Below are 15960 nucleotides of genomic sequence, written 5' to 3'. Positions count from 1 at the left end.
GTTTCCACTTAATACAGTGATTGCGTGGACTTGCTCTTTTGGGTTGGTTTCAGTGCTACTAGGTAAACTGCCTTGTTGTCTGTCTGAAACCAAATCAACAAGCTGACTAATCTAATTCTTAAGTCCCTTAATAGACGTATACTGATTCCTCAAAGTTGTTTTAGAATTCTGAAATCTAGTTTCTAAAACTAAAATAAATTTTATTAATATTTCTTCCATATTCAACTTCTTTTTTTACTAATAACGTTGCTGAAAACCCCAAGGCGGTAGTGATCTTTGATTTCCTTGACCACCCCAAGAGAAATTTGGATAATTTCTCCATCCTGGATTATAATTATTACTATAGAGGTTATTTTGAGGTCTAGAATAGTTACCCATAAAGTCGACTTGCTTGTGCTCCATGTTAGAATTGAAGGGTAAGCATTCTAAATTGATCATCCCTACTCCTGTCGCATCACATTACATTATCTAATTCATCTGCTTATCCATACTCAAACATCAATTTTCTTACTTAGCATTTCCACTTGAATTTCCAAAGTAGCAATTGCATCTATATTAAAAACATTTGCTGTCTTAGTAAACTTTGTTCTCATAACTTGCCATTGATAGTTATTCAGTGTCATCTCCTCAATAAATTCTATAACTACCTTAGGTGTTTTATTATTCAGTGTTCCACCAGCTACTACATCAATTATTTGTCTAGACATGAGATTCAAACCATTGTAAAATATTTGGACTTTAAGCCACAAAGATAACTCATGATGAGGACACCTTCTCAAAAGATCATTAAATCTCTTCCATGCAGCATATAACGTCTCAAGCTCGAGTTGAGCAAAAAAGGAGATGTCATTCCTAAACTTATTTGTTTTTGCCATTGGAAAATACTTCAACAAAAACTTATCAATCATCTAAGCCCAAGTCGTGATGGAACCCCGTCTAAGTGAATTCAACCACTATTTTGCCTTGCTCATCAAAGAGAATGGGAATAACTATAAGCATACGGCATCATCAATAATTTCATTAATCTTAAATGTGGTGTGTCATATATTTTTAAAAAATTTGCTAAATAGCATTCGAATCTTCATCTTGCAACCCATCAAATTGAACATATTGTTTTTAAGAGTTAACACACCCCCAAACCTGAGTTATTGTTTGTCCTCAAGCAAAATATGCATAAAGTTTTTCCCTTGTACATAACTATCTTGTACTATTAATCTATGAAAAGAACAACATATACATCAGTTCTCAGTAGTCTTTTTTCTATAAAAACTTGGTCGAATGTCAAAGGTTCGTTTCAACAAAGGTAGTGCAGAAAATTTGTTCCTAAAAAAAAATTCCTAAGTACTCATGTATGCTTTCTGGCCATAGGAAATATCTCCTAATGCACTCAGTTCATTTGTTACCTAAACTCAAGTTACTTTGTAACCTTTACTCATAGCCTTTTCAAGATATTTATTTGTACTTGTTTTTTCTAATCTTTTTATTTTTATTTTTTTCTTTTATAACATTAGGGGATTTCGCATGTCACAAAATTCTTTAACTTGATAATCACAATTGAGAATACACTGAATTACCTAGTACTCAATAATGTCACAATTTAAATAAAATATCACTTTTGAAGCTAAGGCTTTTGACTAAAAGGATGGATGGAGCAAACAACTACCTCCTTAGCTACTTATCCCATTACTACAGCGGAGCATCTCTTTTTTCATTACTACACACTCTTACTCAGGCTCACCTTTCTAGTCAACAGCATGATGGAGCAAACAAAATGGTGATGCCTTACTCGGTAATTCTAAGCATTGGAGTGTCTATTGTCCTTTATTTAAGTAATGTCGTGGCAAAATGACTGAGTTTGGCTTCAAAAACCCTAAGTTCATCAGAAAACACTCGCTATAATCAAAAAGGAAAAAAACTGAGTATAGTACATCTCATTTTTAAGAATTAATTTTCACACAATCTAACCTAAGCTAAACTCGCCTCATCTATTATCACATGTTCTAGATATACTGAAGAATATAATCTCATCATCGAACATTACAAGTGAAGATTGAACTTCTCGTAGGTAAAACAATACTTAATAGTCACATGGCATTTACAAACAACTTAACTATACTAGGATGAACATACATACTAGATAGTTAATGCAACCTAAATGCACAATACACCCCTAAAATTGAGGGATGCATTGTCCTCAATGTATGAATAGATATATACAAACTATCTATACACAGACAATGTCATGGCAAAATATATGCAATGCAATATGTATGAAAGAAAAAGAAAACTTTCCTTCCTTGGAATGTATTATAGATACTTCTTTCTATCTGACGGGTTGATTTACGAGTAGCAACCTTGTACCTCTGCTTCATCTTCATTGGGATCATTTAAGCCCCATCCTTGTTGCTCTCTATGCGCTTATTAATCAACTGATCGATGTCACGGTCTTGTGCAGTTACAGTTCAGTAGAAAGAGGTGGAACAACCACAGTGCAAGTCAGGGATTTGTGTCCTCAACATCCTCACGGTCAGTCTCAATGCTAACAAACTCTATTTCCTCTGGTTCTTCCTTCTGTGCTTTGGGCGCATTCTCTTTATTTGCAGGATTCATCTCAATGAGCTTTGCGCCCCAACCTCTTCCCCTCCTACAGTTTATTAAACAAGGGAAATTTAAATCGAAAAAATGAAATAAAAATAAAAATAATATTTAAAATGTTGAAGTTAAATATCTCAAAACCCCATAGATTGTTTGTCTCGCTCTACATGAGCACCCTAGTAGTGCTTCAAGCATTATCCATCAACTTTAAATGTGTCCTCCGTTTTCATGCCTTGACATCAACAGATCCATGCAGATATACATGAGCTACCAAGCATTGTTCATCAAAACTGAAAGGTCTATTTTACTCCAGCAAACTGCACAAGGGTCTTCGCTCAAATGAACCTTCATCACATTCAAAATTGCTATGGAAAAATCTCATGAACACATTTCTATCAAGTCAATGGCACAACATTTTTCATTCTCATCAACACATTTCAGCGCATTAAATACATTGAACGTGACTTGTTCACCATTCATCTTCATGGTCAGTTCACCTTTCTGCACATCGATTAAAGTTCTACTTGTAGCAAGAAAAGGTCTTCCAAGGATAATCGATACATCTTTGTTAGCTTCACATTCTAAAATAATGAAATCGACTAGAAAAATAAACTTATCTACTCTTACTAGCATGTCTTCAATTTTACCTTCTAGATGTGCGTAAGGCCGATCAGCTAGCTCCAGCGTGACTGTTATGGGTCTTGCCTTCTTGATTCCCAGCTTCCTGAAAATAGACAAAGGCATTAGATTTATACTTGCTCCTAAATCACATAACGCCTTACCAACGTAATCAATCTACTACTCAAAAAGGTCCTAAAGTGGTTTGCTTCTTTCGAGAACAAAAACCTCAAGTTACCTGGCCCGTGTCTATAGGCCTTTAATACAATACCCTACACTATTTCCTTCTGTATGAACACTGCTCTATGTCTAAAGTATACTACAAGTATCTATCGAATACTTGCTTATATCATTCAATTTCGGTCCAACTAATCCAACCTTTTCAGAATTAAATTAGTTTATGGGCATGTCGAACAGTCATTTATGTCTAGGGATTGCACGCATACAATTTAGAAATAAAAATAATTGAATAAATAGTAAATTAATTTAGATCTATGCTTCAACCATTAAAGAAAATAAAAGTTTCATCATGTGATCCTAACCCTATGAGATTTAGCTCATGGGTTGGCAAATAAAATTCAAAATCAAAATATCATTCAATATTGTTTTCATCAAATAAATTCACGGAGAAATATTTAAAAAAATAATAGAAGAACGACGGGAAGACAACTTTCGCGTGTCCAATTCACACCCTAGTGGCACAGTGTCCTATGGTGGCTGAGAGGGATTGACTTCATCTTCCTCTTTCTATCTCTACTCAACCGTTACCCTTTAGTTTTGCCTATGGATCTCTACCCTTGTTCGCCTTTTTTAGGTTTCCTCCTTTGGCTTTTTATAGGCTTTTTCCCTAGGGTAAATCCAACAACCATGTTTATCATCTCCTCTTTTTAAATTCTTTTTTCAACAACCCAAGATTATCTTTTCCTTTTTAAATTTTTTTCTAGGATAAAAACCCACAACCCAAGAATATATTCTCCTCTTTTTTAGGCAAATATTTTTGTTACAAGTACAGTTGGATTGAAACTGGTATGCATTGAGTGTTGACTCGGTCTTCCTGGGATTGTCACAGCATTCGTGTTGGCAACTTCCAACCTTTTACCACGGCAAACCTTCACTCATTTATTTCTCGTTCCTCAACCTACACCTACCAAACCACCAAACACAGCCCTACCACAAGCAATTAAAAGTACCTACTATTTAAACATAGCCCAAGCTCCAAATGCAATGATAAAAATACTAATAAAATTTCTGAAAATGCAACTAAATGTACCCAAGTACAAGCAATTAGCTTGGTCTAAAGACATGAAATATAACTATTTTCAAGAGTTATCACTTAGCATAGTCATACATAATCCGAGGAGCAAAAGATTGATGATTACTAGGATTATCATCCATCTCAATAGTAATGTCCTTTTACTCTTGATCGTCTATTAAAACCTATTGACATTGCTTTGCTTCTCTATCTTCTCTCCGATTTCTACGAACAGTCTTTTCAATTTCACTATAAAAAACTCTTAATTCTAACGGGTTACCTCTAGTTATAAACCAAAAGAATCTGTAAGAACCAAGCAAAAGAAAAATTAAAAATGGCTAAATTAATAGAAATGAAAATTTCCTAATATTCTAGTCCTCGGCGATGGCGCCAAAAACTTAATGTCCATGGAACTAACTAAAAATTTGACTAAGGGAAGTCCACATATTAATTAATAGTATAGCTACGGTGAGCAAAGATATTATTCCTATGAAGACTAAAAGTATTAGTAATTACAATCTTTCTATTATTTAACCGAATAAATTGAGTGATTGATTAAAAACTAAAATGAACTAAATTAATTAACTAATGAACACGACAAAGAACAAAACATAAAAATAATCAATTAACAACCAAGAAGGAAAACAATACCCAAGAAAGAATTCACCTAGACTTCATCTGTCACTATCAATCTAAATTACGCAATTTCTTTACTTAGTAACTTGATTCGTAGAAATCTATAAATTATGTTAATATCTCTTTCGAGGGTAAGAGCAACTACCTCTAGGTTGATTAATTGAAATTTCTTCCTAACTAAAATCCCTATTATGGCTAAGTATTTGCTACGTAAAATAAAAATCAAAAGACAGAATAACCACAAAACAAATAAGCTCATGATGGCTTCCTAAGAAATCAAATGTGAATCTTTAATCTTGACAAAAATCTGCTTCAAAATCGGCTTCAATGGTTTTTCTCGGGTTGTTTTCTTGAATATTCTATGACGGCTCTCTCCTATCTTTTTTTTATTATCATACATATGTCTTAGAATGCTCGAAAAAACCTAAAAATTGCAATTTTTTTTGTTGTTTAGAGTGAAAATTTGGCAATCGATACAGCCTATCACACAGACGTGTGGTAGCCCGTATGGGTCACACGATCGTGTGGAATGGGTCAGCCCATGTGGCTCCTATAGGTTGCTCTAATTTTCACTCATTTTTCACTCCTTTTCCTCCCAGATGTTCTACTAGGAATAAAACATTAATTTAAAGGGTTGGGAGCATAAAATTCACAATTAAGATTGAATACTAACCCAAAAACGTATTATGAACGAGGTTAAAATATGTTACTTTTAGCACTTGAATTAACATATTTTTTTAGTAGGTGTAACCATGGGCCGAGTTATGTAGGATGATCGGACCAACTCAAAGATCTTCAGTTGTTGTTAGATCAACGCTTGAAAGTCGAGGTTAGTTATTGAATTTTTCAAACAAATAATAAATACACAATGATTTGGAATTCAAAATTTTGTAGGTAAAAAAATTTATAATTCTACACTATAGTTTGAATGGATGTCATACATTGATCCAGATATCATAGAATGCGTCCCGCCTAAATTTTTTGCCATTCGGAGTAAGTAGGACTCAATGGTGTCATTGGTAGTTTATGTAATAGTGGAGATGCATGAATTAGATTGAGTGATACAACAGTTCGGGTGGAGGCAAAATATTTCGCCGGCATTGACCGCATTCGGACATACTAACGGCCAGAGTGTGAATACTGTAGCAAAAGATATAGAAATATGAGGCGATATCTTCAAGTATATGGGTTCAGTTGTAATATAGTTACAGTGGAGAAGGTGAGTACTCCATGGATCGTACCCAAGGGAGGCAAGTGCTAGATCAATTTTAACCTAAAGACTCAAATATCTAATTATTACTTTAATTTAGTTATAGTATGATGGTAAAATAAAAGAGATTTTTTTAAGATTCTTTTTATAATAAAAAAATAAAATAACATAAAGAAATAAACTTCAAGAGGTCAAAAGATAGGAGAAATCAAATCTGGTTATAAGTGAGTAACTCGCTTCGATATTTCCTATCGACTATCGCTTTGGGTTCCTTTTCAATCAACTAGCCATTATCCTAGTAGGATCTTGCAATCTTCCACTCTAATAATGAGTCAATAAGAACTACTTATCTTTCGACTTCACAGTCCAAACTAGTTTAAGGTGAAAGTGTACACCTATTGTAGGAGCACACCTATTGTAGTAGCCATAGATCCAAGGAAATAATCTGAAGGAATCGCTGATAGCAGCAACAGTAAATGCAAGAACAACCACCACCCGTTGTAGGTAACGTACTGTTAGAGTATGCCCAAAGACCAATCATGAGATGATATAACATACTTGTTTTACCTCATTTATTAATATAAGACATTATCATTATTATTTCAGTTTCTTTTCTGTGTATATAAATAAATTGTTTTATAATAATGTCCTGAGAATAATATGATTATTCTTAAAAGGTCCTTAGTTGAGTATTATTGTGGGCTTGGTCAACAATAAGGCATTAAGACTAACATGTAGTTGATTGATGAAAAAGTGTTGTCATTGGAATAGGGATTTCAAAATCAATACATGAGTAAATGTTAGAGAACGACATATTGGACTAACCCTCTATAAGTATGTTTCTTGGATTATTATATAATAGTCACAACATTACTCATACTGATAAATATGTATACGATCCTTAAACTAGAGATCATCATTATCCCAACATAGTGAGTCGTATATTTTAATACAGTAAAAAATCTACTGTAATAGGTTGTACTATAAAGACTGATGTTAGGTATGTCACAATCTATGTAGTGAGATATGATTGATCAAGATAAGATTTGTCTCTCCTACATAATGGGAGCAATATCTTAGGCCACTTGATAAAGTGAGACTAGAAATGCATGTCCATGCTCAAATAAGTTAATATGAGATATTAAACTTATTTGTTTATAATAGTCTACTCTGGGTATCGTGAAACATGAGATTGGACTTTACAAGTGTGACTATTTCATGACTTGTGTTCAATTCAGATTTAAAGGACAAAAGGATATAATACATGAAAATTTAGCACAGAAAGGTTATGCTGAACCACGACTTCTTGTAACTTGGGTAGCGATGATGTAGTGCTAGATGCCATTCATTACTTGTAATGTTAGAAGTGTTCTAGTATTACTACAACTGTTACAACAGCCTACAGGGTCACACCCTATGGTTGAAACGAACAGAATCTAATCACAGTTGGTATTTAATTTAACTATCACGAGAATTATATTAATTATTGAATTAATTCAATTTGATAGTTAAATAATAAACACAATATATGTACAAATTTGTTGTACAAGAATGGAGAACATAATTAAAATAAATGTATGAATTTGATTCATAATTAAAATAAAGTATTATAAGAATTAATTTTAGTCAAATATAAAATATATATGGAAATTAATATCCTTTTGGAAAGAATATTACACTGTGATATTTTCATATATATTATGGCACCCAAAAGGGGATTTCATTTTATTATTTACGGAATAATAAATAAAAGGAAAGGAATCATAAAATAAAACCCTAGGGTGTAGAAGACTGTTTAACCAACATTCACCAACAAAATAAAAGAACCTAGGTATAGTAGCCGTATTTGTTTTTGGAAAAACTCTTTGAAACGTTCAGTAAGAGTTTTTTTCGTACGTTCGCAACAGGGAGGACTACTTAGCGGCCAGGACAATTCTGTTGCGGATTTGGATCGGTAGCATTCAAAGGGGATTAAAACAACAGTGCTTCCTTCCTATTTTTTAGAGTACGAAAGGTATATTTTTCAAACCTTTTCTTCCCGATTCGTTCCTCATGCATGGATTCCTAGTTTAGATCACTGGAACAATTTTTTTACTGTGCCATGGGGCATCCAGACAACCTAACACGTACCACATGACAATGCATTATTCGACGATGCTGATGATAACGCCCTAGGAGACCCACCAGCACCACAGCTACTCACAAATGTGCATATGGCTCAAAATGAGAGAACTCTAAGAGACCATGCCCTACCAAGTCAAGACATGGTTCAAGAAAGTATAACAAGAACAATGAGTACAGTTAATAATTTCAAGATCAAACCGGCGATGATACAAATGATCCAAAATAATATGCAATTTAGCGGCAGTAATGAAGCTATTTGTCTTTGGGTGTTCCACTTTTTTTATTGATAACGGTTTTTCTTGGTTAGAATCGTAGGCACCAGGGTCTATCACGACATGGGATGCCAATTAGTAAAGCAGTCCAACTAAGAAAAAAGATCACTATCTTCAGACAGATAGAGGGAGAAAGTTTTTATGAGGCGTGGGAATGTTTCAAGATGTTGATTCAAAAATGCCAACACCATGGATTTCCTAAGTGGATGCGATTGCGGGTATTTTATAACGATTTGGATGCAAAAGCACTATCTATATTAGATGAAACAGCAGGAGGAGCCCTTCTGAATAGGACATACAAGGATGTATACCAAATTATTAAAAATATGGCATTAAAATCCTGTCAATGGCCAACTAAATGATTCACATATGGCCAGAAACTCACTACGGTAAAAGTTATTCAATAGAATGATAAGTATCAGCAAATAGTGGATAGACTCAACCGCATCGAATTTGCTTCTACAATGTCTATGCATGAAGGAGACAAGCCACTCTTCCATTACATCAATATTTCTATTAAGGATATAAATTACATTGGGAATAGGGGTGGAAGCCCTTATTCAAATACATACAATCCCGGTTGGAAAGTTCACCCAAATTTGAGATAGGGAGGAAACCAAGGAAGAGGTAACTGTTCAAATCAAGTTAAAAATACTAATTACCAACCTCCTTACTTGAAGAAACCTTAGGATAGAACCAACCCAAGTGACCATACTGTATGTGGTCAACGTTTGGATAGAATTGAGAGTGAGATGTAGTCAATGAGAATAGATGCCAAGTAGATGCAATCTGAGTGCACTGACTAAACAAGAATATTGACTAAGCTTGAAGATCAAATGAGTCAATTGATGAGCATGATGGACAACATTAAAAGAAAAATTGGCACAGGTATCCCTAGCAATACAGAGGATAATCCACGGAGGGAAGGTAAAGAGCATGTGAAAGCTATAGCACTCCGATCGGGCAAAGTACTAAGTAGCCCAGAAATAGCTACCCCAGAGGTAATTGTGGATAATACTAATGAGCCTCAAGATAACTCCCTAGAAGTATAAAATAGACCTAAACTAGAGGAAGAGAATGCACCAGCGGCTGAGACAGGAAAAAAGACACATAAAGATGATGAAATCACAAAAGTCCCATTCCCATCAAAATTAGAAGAAAGAGAAAAGTGGGACGAAGATGAATTTGTAATTTTCTTGAACTTGTTTAAAACATTAAACATTAACCTACTTTTAACCGAGTTAATTGAGAAAGTTCTCAAGTATGCCAAGTTTTTAAAGGAGATTATGGCAAGGCGTAAGAAAATCAAGGTAGGACAACAAGTTAATTTAAGTGCTTCCTGTAGCATGATTATTTCAAGATAGGTACCTCAAACATTGAAAGACCCAAGAAGTTTTACTATTCCCATAGAAATAAGGAGCATTAACTTTAATAGAGCTATATGTGATTTAGGAGCTAGTATCAATTTAATGCCCTTACCAATTTTTGAAAAACTTGGGCTAGGGAATCTTAAAACAATTCAAATAACATTACAATTGGCTAACAGATCATCGGTACATCCGAAGGGAGTACTAGAAGATGTGCCAGTCAAAGTGAAAAGTTTTATTATTCCCGCGAATTTTATGGTGCTTGATTTTAAAAAGGATCGTGAAATACTGATCTTATTAGGGAGACCCTTTCTAGCCACCTCTAGATCCAACATTGATTTAGTGAAAAATGAATTAACTATGAAAATTAATGGTGAGACTGGAACCTTTAAAAGTGGCCATCAACCGAGCAAGAAAGACAGAAGGAAGATAAGGGAGCAATGTAAAAAGATATTTATTCCTAATGTCCCCGAGTCAAGGGACACACTTCCTTTTATGCATGCAAAAAGAATAAACAGGTTCAAAGAAAGAGACAAATGGGCAAGGGCAGAATGGCACGACGAATGGTGGACTAATACTGATAGGATAAAAATATCGTCCACGGGTGAACTGAAAATACTGCTGGATAAATTTGTCAGTATAACTTAAAATTTGTGAATTTTTGCATGATATTTTTAAATTATTGTATACTTAACTAACCATATAGTTTAGATTTTAACTTTTATTTGATGTAGGTTTATCTTTAGATCGAAACATCCTTAAGATGGAGTTTTGGGCTGAAACAAAGTCGATGTCACGACATCACAACAACAAGTCATGACGTAGTAGTAGTCCCTAAGGATCTCCAAATTGATGGATGTATGGAGACATAGAACCCCTGACTCACGACATCGGTGTCCTACCAGGGATGTTACGACATTGCTGCAATTTTTTTTGCAAGGTTGACCCAACCCATTCATACAACCCGATGACCTACCATTGATTAAACTCGATTTTTAACCCTTTAAAACTCTATTTTATAACCTAAAACCCTATTTACTTCTAATTAAAACACCTCCTAATCCATAATCCCTCCAACTCTTTCAAATCATTCAAAACCTCTTAAACCCTAAACCCCCAATTTCACAAACATCTTATTACCTCTTCACAAACTCCTCAATCATACTCAATGCAACAAGAAATGGGAATATCATGGGATGGCAAGGAATTCAAAAAAAATTTGAATATATATTTAAGGTTAAGGGTTTCTAAACTCAAACTTTCTACTATTTCATTGAATTATTTACTTAGGATTGAAATGCGGTGCCTCCCAGGAAAGTTAGGCGAACCATGGAAACGGAGCCATCGATGGTTCGAACTACCTCTATGTTATTAAATATGAATGTTGAGAAATACTTTAATGAAATTCAAGGAAAAGCATTCATTCAAGATAGGGGATTTGATCCATCGATGATTTTGTGTAAAGAAATATGGCATTTGGTTAGATATCATCGATGGGAACATTTTTAGATGATCTCGAAGGATAATGTTATGGTCCTCATTGTCCAAGAGTTCTACGCATCTCTATAGGACCACGAGCCTAGAAATACTAAAGGTCGTATATGGGATATAGTACTTGTGCGAGGGAAAGAGGTGCAAGTAACCTCTAGAATAATTTCTGACTTTTATAATGTTCCATACCATGAGAATGATTTCATTGATGAAACTGAATTAGAGTATTTTAGAGACATAGATATGGATAATATTATAAAATTTTTAACTGAAGGAAGGAGTGAATCGAATTATCGCACAGGTACCAATATCCTAGTATCTTTTCACCAAGCTATTATGTTTTCTATAGCTAAGATATGGATTCAATTCATTTGCACAAGAATTGTACCTGCTTGAATGTTTCTAACATTAATGCCTTTAGAGCAGTTTTGCTCTATGCTATTTTGCAGAAAAAGCAGGTATGTGTTGGCAAATGGATCCACTAAAACATGGGAATATGCATTAGTAGCCAAAAGGTGGGAGAACTCTTTCCCCATCTACTGACGAATTTATGTAAAAAGATGAGTGCACCCATGACATCCACTGAGTAGTCGTTGAAACCATCCCGAAGCATTATTGAGGATACCTTGTTCCATAAATACTTCGAGCTTCGAGCTAAACAGAATAAAGACAAGAACAAGCGACAACAAGAAACAATAGCTACACCCAATTTATCAAAAAGGTTGGCACGAGCTCAACAAGACATTGGTGAGAATAGTCATCTATATTTTTCTTTGATTTTTCTTTTGTGTGCTTGAGCTTGTAGAAATACAAGTGATTGGTTAGGAGCATGTACAAGGTTGTTTGTGTTTATGAATAAATTTGGCATGACTATAGGTGATTTTAAATTTTTTATTATTGGACTACTAAAGTTTTATATGTTACACTGTAAATAGGTATTAAGCCATCATTTGTACCAAAGTGATATAGAAATTACAAGGAAACGGTCATGCTAGTATGAATGGTAAATGGATGAATTTGTGTTTGTTTGGTCAATTAAATTTGAGCATGATGTGATATTTAGGGATGAGCTATGGCATTGTTTGGAACACATCCAATTTATACTTCACATTTAGTACCAATTTTGAGCCTTTTGGCACTTCTTGATGAACCGCATTACAAACCCCAAGCCTAAAAACATTAATTTCTATATGTCCTTTTTCTTTGATCCTTATATCACACGATTATAGACGTCTAACCATACATATTGAGGTTTAAGTAGATACATCACGGAGAAGCTTGTAAAATTAGAGTGAAAAAGGAAAGGTTGGTGTGATATAGGAACAATAAGTTAGCCTAATGTGTGAAAAAAAATGAAAAATCCAAAAGGCGAATTGGTAGGATTAGAAAAAGTCTTAAACTAGCGAAAAGGAATTCATGAGTGAAATGTATTAAAAGAGAGAAAAAGTCACAAAAGAAAGAAAAACTCGGTCATTAGTGCATAAAAACTCATAAGGCTAGCCATAGTTACTATGTCATGCTATGACTTCCTATAGATAGAGAGACAAGGAAGGTAAGAGAAGGAGAAATAAGGCAGTGAGTGGGTAAAGGTCACTAAGAGGGGGAAATAGGGATCAATATGATGTGCCAAACTATTTTCTTGTTTCTAACCTTTTGATGCTTATTATTTTTTTAATTTCATAGCTATCCTAAGCCTTAGAACGTTACAAGCTGAAAAGCCCTATGTGACCTAAGTATCTTTATACATGAATAGACATCCTACTAAACATTCACATAAACGACTATTTGTATTCTACTCGGATAATCAAAGTACTTGTATGATTTGTTGATGGATTTCTATAAGTGAGAACCTTAATACTTGTATATTTTGTAACATACTGAACTTAGATATTTGTTATAAAAAAGTGGTAAGTAAACTACTCATCATGTTGAAATTGTTAGTAAACATGCAAGACCTAAGTCATATGCTCTGAAATCAATACTTGTACCATACTTGCTCAAGGGTCATCATCTTTATTTGTCATATCTTTTTATGATTGCTAATGGACAAGCAATGACTTAAGTGTGGGTGAGTTTGATCTGTCGTAATTCAGTGTACTAGATTAAACTAGTTTTCACATTTAAGGAGCTTGAATACAAGCACTTTCATTGTGTTTTATGTAAGCTTCTTTAGTTTTGCTTACACCAATAACATGTGCATATTTAGTCTTTTATTGACCTTAAGGGCCGAATGAGGCCTAAATGAGAACTAACATACTTTGTGAGTGTACAAGAGATGATTAGAAGGCATTTTGGACCAATACTGGACGCTATGTCCCAACATGGGAGATCTGATGTCGTAACATAGAGAACAAAATGGAGAAAGTAAGAAACTGCCTTCAATGTCGTGACACAAGCTGAGGGTGTCGCAATATACCCCTGAAGATAGCTGCAGAGGATTTAATAATTATCTTAATAGTATTTTATTAATTTTGAGAGAAAAATAGAGATGTCTCCTACGTTACCCATAATATGTGGAAGTATCGACGTAATTTCATAGAGTCATTCGATCTGAATGCTACATGAAGAACATAAGCCAGATGACGGAACGGGAAGACCTAGGATGTAGAATTAGGTAAATTAAAATTAAACTAAATGAAACAAAAATTGATTCATCTTTCTTATTTTCACCCACCACTGTAAATTAAAGGAGAAAACACAATTGTTAGAGTTTGAAGGATCGATCAAGCTTATTTCTTTGCACGATCAAGATAAACCATGTATGGACCTAAATCGAGGCAAAAGCTAAAGCTTTGAAATAGCTCGATTTAACTTCTACACCCTAGTCATCGAGGTAATTTCGTATGACCAGTTATTATATTCATGATATTAATTGAATGACATTATGTTATTTATAATACAAATGATCGATACATAAACCTATCACTACTATGAAGAAATGACGGATATCTAGTCCCAGTTGAACCTTAGGAATTCTTAGGATACAACTGACATGTCATTAGAGATTTCATGTTTCGGGTGCTGGTCTTAATGTCCTACCGTTGGCTAAGGTCCTGCATTTTTTGTGAATACTACAAAGCTCATGTGAGTAGCATCGTGTAGCTTACATTCTAAACCGCAGTTCGTGTGAGCAAGCCCATTTCACAACTCGTGTGAGAAATGATGTAAATGAAAGGTTACGGTTTTATGTAAAGGCACACTTCGTGTGAGCTTTCTCGACTGCCCGATGAAATTCTAAATCGTTCAACGAGAAAGAAAAGGGATTGAAATGGTAAGTATTCAAATGGAATCAAGCATGATTTTATGGAAAGAATGCATGAACTAATTGATGTATTCCATATGGAAAATGACTTATCTTATGGTTGGTTCATTTAATTTATGTGCAAGTGTGTTAACTTGTGTATTAATGATGATGTATAGGCTTATGCCAAGCTTATGTTTTGGGTTATAATATGCTTATGCTTTATGAAAATGAAATGGTAAGTTATGTTTTAATTTATACAAGCTTACTAAGCATTAATTGCTTATGTAGTTTCTTTCCTATGTTTTATAGATTATCAAAAGCTCGATCGATTTGGAAGCTCGTCAGAGATCTATCACACTATCCAAAATAAATATCGGCAGTTTTTGAATGTTTTGGCCAAGGTTATAATGGCATGTATAGGGTGAATTGTAATGGCATTTTGTTGAATGTTTAGTAGGTGAATTGGTATGTATAAGTTATGGAAGTTAACTTGGTTGGTACCCTTTGATGCCTTGCTAGATGGTGTCATTTTGGTTATCTTACAATGCATGTTCTGAATGAATCCTATGGTTTGTTTCGAATTGGTATGATTACGGTCAAGTTATGGCATGTTTTGGAAAGTATTTAACTAATAATTGATGATTGAAATGTGGTAAATTTGACATGTTTATGTAAGTGTTATTGAATGCATTTGAGGTGCCTTGAATGGCATATTGGTTAGTTGAATTAGGTTCTTGGAATGGCATATACATATTTATGTTTAGGTAGGGTTTTGGTGCCTTTAAAGTATGCACAAATGATCCAAAGGTTTATGCATGAATTGGTGTTGTAATGGCTTGATTTTACGTAAATTTGGGTCCACACGGGCATGTGACTCTGTCGTGTGTGAGACATGGCCTGGCGCCAAGATCGTGTGTCATCTAGTGAATTCTTTTACTTTAAAGTCAGCGAGTTACATGGCCTAACACACGGCCTGGCACCCAGGCGTGTGGGGCAACTCAGAGAGTTACACGGCTTGTCACACGAGCGTGTGACACGGTCGTGTGTCCCTCGTTCGAAGGTTACATGGCCAGAGACACGAGTGTGTGTCTCAATCGTGTGTCCACTTTTTCTAAATTTTTGTGACTTTTTCCTAAACTTTCCAAATGATT

The 15960-nt window shown here is 34.5% G+C and overlaps 2 non-coding genes across 2 annotated transcripts; one reads left to right on the top strand and one right to left on the bottom strand.

The window, feature by feature from the left end:
* The first annotated feature begins 753 nt into the window (after window positions 1–753).
* On the top strand, window positions 754–860 carry LOC121225857 (small nucleolar RNA R71). Its single transcript, XR_005923761.1, has one exon. It is a non-coding gene; the product is annotated as a small nucleolar RNA R71 (small nucleolar RNA).
* A 7936-nt stretch (window positions 861–8796) lies between these two features.
* On the bottom strand, window positions 8797–8903 carry LOC121225862 (small nucleolar RNA R71). The gene has a single exon (XR_005923765.1). It is a non-coding gene; the product is annotated as a small nucleolar RNA R71 (small nucleolar RNA).
* Window positions 8904–15960: the final 7057 nt, after the last annotated feature.

This window comes from Gossypium hirsutum, chromosome D13 (genome assembly GCF_007990345.1).
Source record: "Gossypium hirsutum isolate 1008001.06 chromosome D13, Gossypium_hirsutum_v2.1, whole genome shotgun sequence".
Classification (NCBI taxonomy): Eukaryota; Viridiplantae; Streptophyta; class Magnoliopsida; order Malvales; family Malvaceae; genus Gossypium; species Gossypium hirsutum.
Note: the sequence above shows the minus strand (reverse complement) of the source record. Positions and strands in the feature narration are given on the sequence as shown.